Here is a 15482-nt window from a genome sequence, read left to right as displayed (position 1 = left end):
GAACAGACAAGAATATTTTCGTTTTTGTGTCTGCAAACATTAAAATCCTAAAATGAGCCAGAAAAGCAAGAGGTTTTAGGTAAGTTACTTTACTTTATATCCATTTCTATGTACCTCACATTAAAAATCAAGAGTGTAGTTCTATCGGATTTAAGAGGTGAGGTACCAATCTTATATTTTCTGTTACATCTTTCGTAGTTTTACCAGTAAAAAAGGACAGAAAGGCTTCAAAAAGGCTCCTTCCCTCTGTCAGGTGCTTATCTTTTTGTGTATGTTCTTAAATTCACTTTTATATTTTTTTTTCTTCCAGGAGAGACTTGGGGAAAAAAATAGTAAGATGGATTTGATCTTCCATATAAATTGTCAGAGCTCTAACATAAAAACATAGGTGTTTCTACTGTTCTAAGAGAACAAGTGCATCCTTTAGGCCTGTGGATATACTGGCAGTATTATATTCTTTTATGATACCAGATGGTTTTTAATTACTAAGGCAGTTGCCTGGAAGACTACTTCTAGTCACTGACAAGCTGTTCACATCCTATTTACATTTAAATGGTTCTCAGATGTACCTAATAGCTTCTGAATATGGTGTCAGTAGAGGCACAATTCTACTCTCCAGTTCTATGCAATAGGTACACTGAAATAGCTACCACCTTGCTACCTGTCTAGAAAATGTATATTTCTGCTTGAGGTGGAGATCTGTGCCTGTAACGTGATGAGTAGTTACCTGTTACTTTATTATTCAGAGCAGCCCTCTTGTATGATAAGTGAACTTCTATCTTTAACATAAAATACTCTTCAGACAACCTATTACACATTTCATTACAACTTTTTCAGAGCTAATATGAATTTCCCTAATGAAGTGAATGACTTCCAAGTATGAAAGTTACTGTGCCAGAGAATCTTCCCTTTACTTTGAAACAAGAAAATTAACTCAATTTCTTTACGTAAAGCTTTCATCATAGTGTTATCACTGTAGACTGTTTACTGTGTTTCATCTGCAAAGAAGTTCAGAAATAAATTATCTTCTATACAGGTTAGCTTTGTAGAATACCATTTACAAAACTGAACTTTGCTTCAAAAGCAATGACTTATTTCTGTTACTTGCAAATCCTCTGTAGATGAGGATTCTGATTTTTGAAAGTTAAGGAAGGTGGCAGGTTGTTTATTAAATGACTATGCCTTCAAGATAAATGCTCAAAAACAATCCATATAATTTTTCCATATCCAGAAGTTTTATTTGTTTGCATTACACTTTAAAAAGTATTTAAGCTTATGATTAGAACTCATAAAGATGAGAAAAATACTAAATTCTGATTGTTCCATCATATCAGCTAATGGTGTGCATTAACTTTTGCAAGCTCTTCTAAATGTGTTTCGCTGATTGCTCAAAGCATCTTTTTATATTCTATAGCAGGTTTACATATGGTTGCTGTTGAACAACTGCAGTGTCTGTAAAATGCGTTTTCTCCACCTTGAACCTAACTGAAAGCTCATGTTGATGTTGAAGGAATTATAAGTGCAGCCTGGTGTATGGAACCTGCTTTGGCAGGGGGGTTGGACTCGATGATCTCTGGAGGTTCTTTCCAACCCCTGTGATTTTGTGTTTGTGATAAGATGGGCGGGTAATTGTTCGCATGTGATGTATTATTATTCCATTTACTCTTTGCGATTTGAGATTTTAACCCACCAAAAGCAGGGCCTTTTATAAGGCAAAACATTTCTTCTACTCATATCAATGTTAAAGGACTCCCTAAGCTCAACTAGGCCAGATTTCACCTCTGGTATTTATACTCACTTTAGACCGAAATAAATGTGAAAGCTCTTCAGTGTGGTTCTGTGTTTTGGGTTGTGTTTTTTTTGGTTGGTTGGTTGGTTTGGGGTTTTTTTTGTGTTTTTTTATTCAGAGTGGAATTAGCCAGGTATGATTGCAGACAGGAATGTTTTCTTGAGTGAATGAGCACAAGTCGTACTCTTGTTCGGGAAACTATGCTTCTAGAATTTCTAGAATCTGTTGCTTTTTATGTGCTTTACTGAGGAGTATTATTACTGCCTAATTGTTGGCAGTACTTATACAGCTGACAGCTGGAAGCCCAGTACAACTTACAGCAGCAGAAATCTTTTCTTTGATTTCCGCATCAGTCTGGAATGAACTTTTGGTTCTGCATATTGTTTATCTGCATTCTTTTTGAGTTCCCTTTGCAGTCAGTAGAAAGGCTTAGGCCTCTATAGAGGATGAGTAACTTCATTCAAAAGCAGGTGTGAAGAAGTGCATGGAAGATGATTCACATGAGTTATTTCTATCCACTTACTTGGAAGGAAATGAATGACGTGACTAATATAGATCAGTCAAGTATTCAGATGACACTAGTAAATGTGCTCTTTGAAATAAGTATTTTTTTAAGATCTTGACATAACTAAACACTTCAAAAATGTTCAACATTCAAGACCAACAGTCATAGAGCTGCATCGTGTCTGAGGCTAGAATAGATCTCTGGGTCTGTTTATTTTAACCTCTACTCCTGCCAGGCCACCCAGAACAGGGTGCCCAAGCCCATGGCCATGTGAGTTCTGAGGATCTCCAAAGATGAAAGTCCACAGATTCTGGGTAACCTGCATCAATGCTCCATCAGTCACGCAGCACAAAACTTCTTGGTGCTCAGAGGGCACCTCTTATGCTGCACTTGGTCACCACTGCCTCTTGTCCTGGTACTTGGTTCTACTGGAAAAAGACTGGCCCTATCCTCTTTGCACCTTCCCTCCAGGTACTGATAGACATTGAAGAGATCCCATAGAGCCTCCTCTCCTCTGGGCTGGAAAGTCCTAGCACTATCAGCCTCATAGGAGGGTGGTCCAGTCCTTTCATCTTGATGGTCCTCCACTGAAGACCTTCCAGCATATCCATGTCTTTCTTAAATGATAAATTATGATCAACAGTTTTTAAGCTAGTAAGGGTGAAAATAATTTACTTTTTTATTTTGTTTCCTGCATAAGGTGGTTTGATAATGCAGGCTGATTTTTTTTATTATTATTATTAATTTTTCAGTTGCATTTTTAAACCTAGCTTTCTAAATTTTGATGTCAAGGGCAAAAATCCACTGATGTTTTTGAACCAAACTGGACAGGCATAAGCACTATATTGCTACAGTTGTATAAAAGTAGACATCATCCCTCCCTGCTGTCTGGAAAGGTAATGCACTTTAAGAATCTATATAAAATCGCTGTTTGCCTAACGTGCTAGTATATGACTTCTAATGAAGAACTAATTTTTTAAATTGGTAGCGTGATAGCTGCCTTTAAGGAGTTCTAATTCTGTAGTAATGCTATGGTAGAAAATATTTGAAATTGATCCTGACTTGAGCAAATAACAGAATCTGGAAAGACTACATACAGGTTCTGGTGCTGCCACAGTTGCAATGTCCTCTGCCTGGGAAGAGGAGAAGGCGCCCTGGTAGGTACTAAACTCAGCTCTGGTCTTATGATCTTCATTTCTGCCTTCCTCCTAGAGATAGGGTAAACTGAGAGCAACCAAGGAACATTGGGATATTTAGAGCCATAAATCATTTGTAGAAATTTATTGGATAGCAAGTTTTCTGCCTTGCCTACTCTTTAGAAATTAGAATTAAAAAAAAAAAAAAAAAAATCATGTGTCTGCTGAACAATTCTTCTGCATTTCTTTGCAAATAAAATGACTGTCATTCTTCAATCCTTTAATATCAAGCACTCTGGTGTATAAAAAAAAAAAAAAAAAGAAAATTGCATTTACTAGTAGGATTTAGCTATTCTAAAACAAGCTGATGGAACAGTGTTACCAGCTGAATCTATTCATTTCACTTTTATTATGTCAATCTATCTGAACCTGTTTTTTCTACATAGTCATTTTTCCTGTTCATCAGTTAATGTTTCCAAAACTCTGGCAGTTTCTGCTACCCAGCAGAACAATATTGCATCTTTTTCTTTAATTAACTAAGAAATATGTGTCTAAATGAAGTATAAAAGGCTATGACTGATGTGTAAATTAATCGACAAGCAGACCACAGCCTAATCCACTTATTCATTCAAGTACCATTTACTTCTGGACTTCCTTTGCATCAAAAGCAGTTGCCGCTATCTTAGATAATTGAAGAAATAAATATTTTATAGCATTGTTCACTAAATTCAGTGATTTTTTCAAAGGTAAAGAATGACTTCACTCTTTTTAGGAGTTATGTCCAAGCAGAATGTCTGTGCATAGATATTTAAACTAGTTCAGTTGCAGAACATCTCTGTAGTTTTTTCGTAGATACTACTTTAGTGAGATATGTCTTGGTACAACCCTCTGGCCTGGAGAAAAGATCAAGAAAATCCCGTGCATTTCTGAAAACTGTAGATCTATGAAAACTCCTCTGCTAATCATTTTTAAAACCTTTTTTGAATACAATGCTAACGCCAAAATTACTATTTCTAGTTCACTTACCCCTAAGAAATTTTATCTGTGCTAAACACAATATTCATCTCTGGTTGTCAGCTAAAGAAATGACCTTTGATCAGAAGCATAATGTATCAAATTTATTATCTAAAGCACCAGCTCCTGAAAGTCATCCATATGTACAATTTTTAAACAAACACAGAACCCAGGTAACACAAATAGAATTCTGGCCAGATTGGTTTTCTTCCAGATTTTTTTGTGTTCCTTTTGATATACTGTTGTCATGCTATAGTAATAAAAAAACTTCAAGGAGCTAATGGGCTATGGTCACCCTCACTGCTGACAGCGGGATTTATGATGATCTATTTGAGCATAAAATACCATCCTGTTGTTAATTGTTTGAAGTTATTGTCTTTGTAACTGTCTATCTATGGATATAAGAAGAAAGAAAAACAAGTATTACTGAGTTCCATTTTGTTACTTAATTTATGCCTTCCACCAAGAATTTCAAGTTAGTCCTTGCTAAATGAACAGAAAGAATTTTATTTGCAGTGTATCTGTAATGCCCTCAGCAGATCTCTGTAGTATTCTATTTAGGAAAGATCAATTTACTCAATACTTCAGGAATTCAGAACTCCATTAAAATAAGATTGGACAACACACGGTTGAATCTACACAAACTTAAAAGTTGTTTACATCTATTACTGAGCAGTGTTCAGTGTAGGTACTGAGAAGTAACTCAGTAACAGCAGATCTGGTGGAGGGTCACAGAGCTGATCAGGTGGCTGGAGAATCTCTCCTGTGAAGATATGCTGACTGGGAGTTTTTCCTCTTGGAGGCTCTGAGGAGACCCTGTAGTGGCCTTCCTATGCCTAAAGGGGGGCCTTAAATAAATAAATAAATAAATAAAAATGGAGAGAGACTCTTTATTGGGAACTGTTGTAACAGGACAAGTTGGAATCAAGGTGGAATGGCTTTAAACTGAAAAAAGTTAGGTTCAGATTAGACATTAGCAAGAAACTTTGCACAGGGGGGTGAGGCATTGGAACAGACTACCCAGAGAAGCTGTGGATGCCCCATCTTTGGAGAAGTTCAAGACTAGGTTGGATGGGGCCTTGGAAAACCTGAGCTAGGAGGAAGTCTACTCACTCATGGTAGGGTGTTAGAATAAGATTATCTTTAAGGTCTCTTTCAAATCAATCCATTCTTTGGTTCTACAGTTCTATGATTTTATATTAGGCACAAAAAGAGAAGTGCTATGAGGATTTTTCTGGACATCTCCATGAAAATTATCGTCATTATTTCACTGGAGTGTCTTCTAAAGATATATATACTCATGAGGATATTTTCATACTTGTCAGGTGCAACAAATCTGTATAAGATGTAATTATTACCTTTAAATTTGAGGTTTTTAAATAAATGAATTGATCATCCTACATGTATTTTACTTAAGAAATGCCTCTTCCATCATCTCGTGGGTTGTGAAGTGAGCTTGCATTTGGCTGGTGCAAGGTTTGTTAAAATTCTGATATTGCCTTATCTTTTAAGAACAGCTGGCTGGTAACTGTTGCACATTGGGTTGTTTGAGCTTAGTCATATTTCAAAGCATGTTTATATCTGTCAGTGAGCAGTTTTTAATATCCCTCTTATATATTTTACATCAACAGTATTAACTACAAGTAGTCTCGTTTGTTTGCTATTAAAAGTAACAGATGGTACACTAAGCTGTTTTTTCTTCAACGTAAAACGTGCACCGTTTGACATTACAATGTGATTCAGCTTGGAAATGTGGTTTTCATAAAAACATATCTTGTGAATTCTGCATTTATTCTTTCTTGGTTATCACTGAATGTGATTTCTATTTTAGAAATTAGAAATTGGATTTTCTAGATGCTTGCAAGTTTGTGTGCTGTTTTGGGTTTGTGTTTTTTTTTTTTGGTGGGGGAGGAGAGAAAGCTGTTTTTAATTGTACCAGAATCAATTGAGAAAAAGACTTTGCAATGAATATTCAAGTATCAATTTTGTTCATGTTATGTGGGATAGGTAGATATTCTATCTCAATCCACAGAATGGTTTGGGTTGGAAAGGACCTTTAAGATCACCCAGTTCCAACCCCCTTCTATAGGCAGCATCACCTCCCTCTAGACCAAGTTGCTCAAAGCCCCATTCAGACTGGCCTTGAATGCTTCCAGGGAGGGGGCATCCACAGTCTCCCTGGGCAATCTGTTCCAGTGTCTCAACATCCTCAGAGCAAAGAATTTCTTCATGATATCTAGTCTAAATCTACCCTCTTCCAGTTTAAAAACTATTTTCCCTTGTCCTGTCACTACCTGGCCTTATAAAAAGTTCCTCCCCATCTTTCCTGTAGGCCCATTTTAGGTACTGGAAGGCTGCTATAAAGTCCTGGAGCCTTCTCTTCTCCAGGCTGAAGAGCCCCAGTTCTCTCAGCCTGTACTCATAGGGTATGTGCTCCAGCCCTCTGATCAACTTTATGGCCCTCCTCTGGACCTGCTCTGACAACTCCATGTCCTTCTTGTGTTGGAGCTCCAGAACTGGACACAGTACCCCAAGTGAGGTCTCATGAAAGCAGAGTAGAGGGGCAGAATTATCTCCCTCAAACTGTTGATAAAGGGTATGGTTGGCCTTCTGGGCTGCAAGCACACATTGCTGGCTCATGTTTAATCTCTCATCAGTCGGTACTCCCTAGTGCTTTTCCTCAGGCTGTTCTCAAGACATTCTTTTTCCAACTTGTATCTGTGCTTAAGACTGCCCTTACCCTGATGCAGGATTTTGCATTTGGCCTTGTTAACCGTCATGAGGTTGGCATGGGCCCACCTCTCAAGCCTGTCCAGGTCTCTCTGGATGACATCCCTTCCCTCTAGTGTGTCAACTGTACCACTCAGCTTGGTATCACCTGCAAACTTGCTGAGGGTGCACTTGATCCCAGTGTCTATGTTGCCTATGAAGATCTGTATTAACCCTACTAAGCAAGGAGGACTAAAATAAATATACATCGGACAGCATGTAATTCACCCTTCTCTTTGAGATAAGCCCTTCTGGATGTACCATAGATTGTTGGCATATGCTATGTATATAATACTTAGGCAGTTCATCTGTCTTTGGCTAATTAGGCAGATAAGGTTTCCATACTACCTGGATAATGTAAATTAATATGGAAAATTCTGGTGTCTGTTTTCTCCCTGTGACAGTGCTATTTTCAAAGGTTTCTCTTTTGATTGTGTAGCTTTGATGAAGCTCTTGTTGTAAGATCTCAGACATTGCTGAGAGTTTTTAACTCCTGTTTCTTTTTTCTCTGAAACGCGTACTGGTGTGGGGACATCTGGCATAGAGTTATGGCTAGTTTGCGTTCTAGATAAGTTCGGAACATTTGGAAGTCTATAAAGTGGGGAAAATTTGAATTTTCTACATTCTAGTTAGAAGACCAGTCCACAGTTAAATGGAGTTCAGAGGCAGTTAGGATATCGAGATTCAAGAGACAATGTCTTATCACTGTAAGACCTTATCGCCCACTTTTGCTCCACTCAAGAAAAACTGAGAGAAGACATCCATAAAATTGCTGAGAGGGGACAAAAACCCAACCTTTTCATAGTTACTTTTAGTGATAATTTGAACTTTATTTTGACTACAACAAATTAGTATTAAGGGACTTCTTTCTCTTTGTTGGGAAGCAAATTTTTAGCTAAATTCACCCATCTCATTAATTGAGTTGTGTATTTTAACAGTAACACCTTTGAAACATCTCACTAATAAAAACATAAGCAAGAGGGATAAACAGACTTCTTTAAGCATGATTAGGAAACACTGAAAAAAAAATCATGCCACATTGATGTTTTGCAGAGGATAACAGAGACACCTAATGGCAAAGAACTGGAACTTGTTTTAAAATTAATTCTGAATACAACATTCCTTTTAGGGAATTTTGAAGTAAAAGGAGCTGTGCTCCAAAGGAAATCTTCCTTTTGATATTCTGGTCTAGTTGTACACCCACATATATGGGTGCAGAAAGGATATATTTATGCTCTTGGAAATTAGTGATAGTTATTACCTATTATATGACCATTTATTTGGTTCAAAGTTTTTACCTACAAATAATTCTAATTTTTAAAAACCTTTCTTTTCTTCTGAGCAAATATCACTACAAAAATGCTCTGCTAGTCATAAGAGAAATATATATTAATCTTCCATTTCAAAAAGATCATTCATCAGAATGCACTGCTTTGACAAAATTTCCACTTCACTGAATAGGATTTTTAATCCAACCTCAAACAGTAAGATATAAAGGAATTTGCTTTATTTTTTTCTTAAGAAAAGCCAACAGTTGAAAAGGACCTACATCCCTTCACTGTCTCCTGTGGTGGAAGCTGTGGTGGAAACATAAATGAAGTGAGAATTGAAAATCTGGTTTCACCAAGTCTTGTGCAGGCAAAGCAATCAAAGACATTAGATATAGACAGTACCTGAAACTCAGTATATGTGAATAGCTGCCTCCCTAGGCAAATACTATTCTGCTGGCATCTGCATGCCAAAATCGTAGTGATACATATGAAAGCAGCAGTCTATGCTCTTTATAACAAGTCCCATGGATTCATAGATCTCCTTAAAACATGGCAAACTCTCACATGGACAGCTTTCATATTCAAGATATTAGATTATACACGAGAAGAAAAATGCATGGTTATTTGCTGTTATTTCTCCTATTAATCACCCAAGAAACAAGGGTAAGTGAGGTTTCTTCCTTGCTAAAGCACCAGCTAGAGCAAAGGGTTAAAAAAATATAATTGCAAATTACTCATGCCACCAGCATGAGGAAAGTGGGACTCCTCTTCTGCTCACCTGTTCAACTTTGGGAGTGTCAGGCAGTTACTTAATTAGGCTGAATTGTGGTTATGGTAGTGTCTAAGGTGAAAGTATCAACCACTCATAAAATATTTAAAGACACATAAAATTGCATACTTACAATTCTCTTCTGATTTTTCTGCTTTTAGATTAATTGCTATAACACACCACTGGCTTTCTAGGCTAGCCTGTGAAATGAACGTATTCCCGTGACTCATCTAAGGAAATACATATAAGATTTTTAATTCCAAGTGGCTTCAGAATATGTATATATTTCCGTCTTTCTGTAGACAATCTTATTCTTAAAAAATATCCTGTGTTATCTGGCTTTGTCTATTCTTCCTTTTCCAAACAAAAAGTGAGAAAGGAGGAAGACTAAAGAAAATTATAGGATCCAGTTTCCCTCCTCCTCTCTTCCACTAATACAAGATCTTCCTCTTACTATATATATATATATATGTATATATATATGTGTGGGAGTTTTGAACTCTTGAACAACTTGACAGAATTCTTCAAAATTAGGATATTTCCAGACTTTTCACATTTCTGCTTGTATATGCCAATCTCTGTGTTATGTTTTCAGATAAACACTCTATAAATAGCTTTTTAATTCTTTACTGTCAGTGTCAGCAATTAGAAACCTTGGGAAATATTTTTGTAAAATGCAGAGAAAAGCAAGGTCTTCACTGCAATATACTCCATATATTTTTCCGAGTCACAATCACTTTAAAAGTCATTTTCCTTATCATGGAATCTGCAAGTGAAAATCATATTCATAGAGAGACAACAGCTAACCTTGTGTTTCTTTTTTTTTTTTTTTTTTTTTTTTGCTTCATATGTTTCTCTCCTCAAAAAATACGTAACAATTGATGAATCTATCCCAGCCTACAGTTCTGCGTTTGGTCTGACCACAGACATTCCCCGAAGCTTGCAACACCTCTCTAGAGTGACCTTTTTTCAGTTTTGCCAAGAGCAGTTTTAAATCTGATTTATATAAAACAGGATCAAGACCTATGCTGTCATCCTGTGAAAAAACTTGTGCCAAGAGGCAATTGAAATAAAAACTTGATCAAGGAACTTTTCCTGGATAAACCCTAAAATTATATTGCTTTCAGACTCTGTAACCTATAGGCCCACCTGTGCCCAGATATGTCTACTGACATCATCTACATACTTAATCCCTACGTCACCCTTAACTTTAATCATAGCTGCTGTCATTTGCAGACCAGCACAAACCTTGCTGGCACTGCAGAAGTTTGAGCTAAATTTATGCTAGTGCCACCTCTACAGCCAGCTACAATCTAAATTATCAGGCATCTGAAACAGTTGTTGATCTTGTATCTGCTGTCAATTCCAGAAACAAAACAAGCAAACAAAAACAGACAGGGAAACCAAACCAACATCCAGGATTTCCAATGTTTTTTTTATTTTTCTTGCAGGTGCTATCTTAGGCTGTGGCTCTCGAGTTTGTCGGTCCAAACAACCAAACTGTCATTGACAAACTCAGAGCAAACTTAGCAAGGTGATAGTTCTGAGTGGCTATTCAAAACTGGCAGCTGTTGATAGCTGTCACTGTTGAGCAGGCTTTCCAAGCCTGGTTGCAGCACCAATACTGAACTAACTGCTCTCTCTAGACACAGCCCTTAATGTAGTTTGCAGTTCTTTGCTCATTCTATCTTTAATTACATCTGGAGTCATTAGCAGTTTCAGAGTAATTTTAATCAAACAGATCTCTGATGATATGTGTAATGGTACTGTACAGGTGACATTTAAAACATATAAATATGCCCTTACAAAATTTGTTCTCCATCTGTGCAACCACTCTGGTGTGGTTATCTGCTAAACATGGATCTAACTCTTGTTTTTTTCCTGGCAAGCAGCAGACTCACAATTAACAACGTCAAACAACACTTTCTCGTCTAGAAATAACCCTACTGTGTTGGCTTGGGGTATTCTGTGATTCTACGGACCTCACAGGATTCTCTAGGTTCAAAGACAGTTGAAGGTAAAGTAGGTGGCTTGTCCTTGTGTTACTGAGGATCTTCTGAAAAATAGTGTTTACATCTCCATACCTTAAAAGTGCAAGAACGCAACACCTCAAATATGGCGAATGACAGCATGACATATATGTCCTGTGCTTAAATATTTGTATTAGCATTTCTTTTCTTCTAGATCTATCAGCTGGATAAAAGGTTATTTTATTAACATGTCTGCAAAAAAGGACTACAGGTGTTAGGAATATAATGATTTTGTGTTTTGTCTTGTGTATGTTGATAGTTATTTTTGAGTTATTCACTTTCATATACTCAAATCTAAATTCAGTAGGTAATAGGTAAAAATGATGGACCAGAGTTTCATTTCTAAATAGCTATGATAACTACAGATGGTGTCAGTATAAAGCATATTTATTATGATGAAAGTCTGAAATAGCAAAAAAAAATATGACTAACAGTATATTAAATTTTCCTTATTTCTTAATGTAAAATAATAATGTATTTTCATTAGAAAACAGGAAAAAGACTTTAAAACAAGTGACAGACATTAGAAAACAATACTGCCTATGCTGGAAGTCTTAACTTACATTTCTGCAGTGTTCCCTGTTGACCTAATTGACTCTGAATACCCCATTCTTCATGAAGTGGCCCAAAAACTAATATTTTAAGAAAATTTCTGTACATCAGTGCAGAATAAGCGAAAGCTTCCCAGTCCAAGAAACATTGTTGTAAGTACTTAGTTAATATTGCAATAGCATATTTACATTGCTAGTGATTTAAATTATATCATGGATTTTTAAACGAATGCCAATCTATTTTTTAGAATTAGATTGTGATGGAAGCATATCTTTGAATTGTTGAAATCAATAACTAAATTATTATTACCTTGCTAAGCAAGGTCTGCTTTCCATTTTCTCCTCCTCCTGAGGTGAAAGGTGACGAGATTAAACCTATGTCAGCCATACTACTAACTACCAGGAAGGCTGACATAATCTTTGTGATTAAAAACTGGAGAAAACCTGAAAACAGAGTGTGTTACTGAAAATGGGGATATTCACATCATATCATCCTGTAAACAAAAAATTTGTTCTTTATTTAAAAATATTTGATGAATACTTCATAAATAAATTAATATGGAAGTAGTGCTGTTGCTGCATCATACTTCGCTGGAATTTGTAGCTTTGTGTAACCCTGCAGATGCTCCTTAGTCAGAACTTTCATTTTTGTGGCTCAAGAAAGTGTCACCACTGGAACAAAAAAGAAGAAAATAAATAATTCTCTGCTACCTAAAATGTGGGTTAAAAAAAAAAAAAGAAAAAGAAAAAGCTAAACATGGTATGTTTTCAGATATTGTTTTAGCAAAATATCTTCCAAATGGAAAAATATTGATGAAGAGGGAAGAGAATAGTTTTCTATGAATCAACATGTTGATTTTATAAGTTGTAATATACTGTGGAATAAATCTTGATCAACTACAAATCCTTAACATCTTAGATGTTGGAACTGCTTTGAACAGGAAACTAACCTATATAATTGACACCTTTTGACTTTTTTATTTTTTTGTGGTATGGGGCTTCAGAAAACAAAGTGGAGAGTGTTACTCTTAATGTAGCTCTCTAAGGCCTTAATTATCAGTATAGATTTCAGAATTTAGTGGGGGATTGTTGTGTTCATAGGAAACTGTCTGCGTCAAATTCCTACTGCTATGTGGTAATATGACTTTGCACAAGACCCTTTATATCAGTTTTGCTTATTCTGAGGTGGAGGCAGGAGTCTTCTCCTCTTCATAGAAGTCTTCATCACCTCTTCTTCAAGGTTATCATTCAATAGTGTGGTGAAAATACTGGAGACAGAACTAAACAGTTGTCCATTTGTGAAAATGTCCAAAATATGTTGGATCTCTCTACTGGAGAGTAAATGGCTCCCTCTTCAGTTTCTCCCTTTCTTAAGAGAAATGGCAAAGCATGACATGGTGAATTTCTATCAGAAGTTACAACAGTGGGCAGGTACTATGTTTTTTTTTTTTTCTTTTTTAATTGGGAAAAGATAAAGAAAATTATTTCAATTGAACAGATCCTCTGAATTCTATCGTATACAGGAAAGTTATGTGTTTTTAACAAATTGCCCAATACATCAGCACAGTTATTAACAAGTAGCTGAAATAGATGTTGGGACAGTACTAATAAACTACATCTCCTACCTTTACAGATAAGAAGCACTGGCTGTGAAACATATGATTTTGCAAAATCTGTCATCTCTACTCCTTTAGTTCTTGCTGTAATGATCAAGACATTCTCAGTATTGTCAGTAATAACGCTCCATTGACATAAAAGAAAGAGGGCATATGCGGCCCCAGGTCTGATAATATTTGCCTTTTTGCCCTTCATAGCATGACATGTGATGCGTACTGTTCTGTGTGTTGCCCTTTCTATGAACAAGTGCTTTGGGGAAGCTTATATAATCTTCTGCATGGCTGGGTAGGCACCACTAAACCTGGTTTCCTTGTTCCTACATGTCAATCAAACCAATGTGAAATTTGATTTAGACTATCCCTCTCATTGAAATTATATTTGCTACTGTCCTCTCCCCTGCTCCCCAAGCAAACAAAAAAATAAATAAAATTAAAAACGGGTTTAAATTCTACCTTAATGATTCCCATAGGAAAAGATGCACAGGTAAGGAAGTCACCCATGCAAATTTTGTTGCAGTTATCTTCCTGCTTGACTTAATTTTAACTACCAGTCACGTTATGTAAACTTTCAGCATATCAAACCCAAACAGAAAGTTAAAATAAATAAATAAATAAATAAAAAATTGGGAAATTCATAAAGTTTTATGTCCACCCCTCCCCTATTGAAAAAACAGTACCGAGAACAGGAATGGGTTTTTTCTAAGCATCTTTGGCTCTGGAGAGCATGGTGATTGAAATTTAAGTAGTTTAATGTAGTATAGTTACTTTCAGATTTGAGAGTTTCTGGCATTTTTCCCAGGATCTGTGAGTGATTTTGCCGTTAGGACAGAAACTGATACCTTACTTCTAGCGTTGCATATGACATGCAGTAAGATCGACAAACCACCAGAGGGTGCCAATTGCTTTCATAAGCAGGATACCAGAAATATTCTCGTCGGTAAATGCTACCGTATCTACATCATGGACGCATTTAGAGGGTTGTGCCGGGCGTTTTGCTGACCACCCGAAGCCTCTGGGTGACGCTTCTCATATGGGTTGAAGCTCTTGACACTGAACTGAAGCGTGAAGTGTGCAGCCCTACAATTGAGGGCCACATCGTGAATGCCTCTGGACCTGTTTGCAGAGATGGATGGGATCAGGTGTTTGATTTTAATGACTGCCTGCAAGAGCTATTTTAAAGCATGTGATGTGCCACAGCCAAGAAAGCTGCAGGTACATGAGTGATTAACAAGGTATGAGGTCGCAGTGTTGAATAAGGACCAATCTCCTTGCAGAGCAGGCAGTGAACTCTCAGTGCAGCTTTTTAACTGTAATATGTGCAATGAGATTGGTCATCTTTGCATCCACTTAGCCACTCCAAGGATGAAATTTAAAGGAGTATGATGGCACGGGATGTTTCCAAGCTACAAGACAATATACTCGATAAGGATCTTATCTTCCCTTGCCCATCCCTCTCTGTTGCTGCAGCTGTTATCTTCAGCAAATGCTCCTATTACAAACAGACAGTACTTAACCGAGCTGCCCAAGCCAGCTATTAGGTAGCAGACGCAGAGAAAGGAAGACAGGTCTGGGGGTAATTTCATTGAAGGAACAATTTATGAATTATGAACAATTTAAATTGATAGTAATGTCTTAGAGTTCTATAGTTATAGAGCATTAAAACTGTTTGTATTCCAACAATTAGTATTTTTGTTTTGTCTACATAAGATTTACTCTGAGCCTAACAATATATAATGCATAAAAGGAGCAAAAGAAAAATACAGTGGTGGTCCTGTTTTGATTTTTGTTCTTTTTTTTTTTTTTTTTTTTTTGGATGTGGGGGAGAGTAGAGATGTGACAAGTTGCCCCTAGCTGCCGTCCTAGTCACTCTCATACCCCTTCACAGCATGCAGAAAAGAAGACAAGAAAAGCTCACCAGTCTGCATAAAGACAGGGAGATCATTATTCAATTACTAGCACATGCCAAGCAGACTTAACTCGGGGAAGATTAATTTCATGTATTGCCATTCAAGAATAGAGTAGGATGGTGAGA

The sequence above is a fragment of the Centrocercus urophasianus genome, unplaced genomic scaffold (genome assembly GCF_019232065.1).
Source record: "Centrocercus urophasianus isolate 14NV4802_14NV808 unplaced genomic scaffold, USGS_Curo_1.0 seq_11, whole genome shotgun sequence".
NCBI classification, from domain to species: Eukaryota; Metazoa; Chordata; class Aves; order Galliformes; family Phasianidae; genus Centrocercus; species Centrocercus urophasianus.
This window is presented reverse-complemented; position numbering follows the sequence as displayed.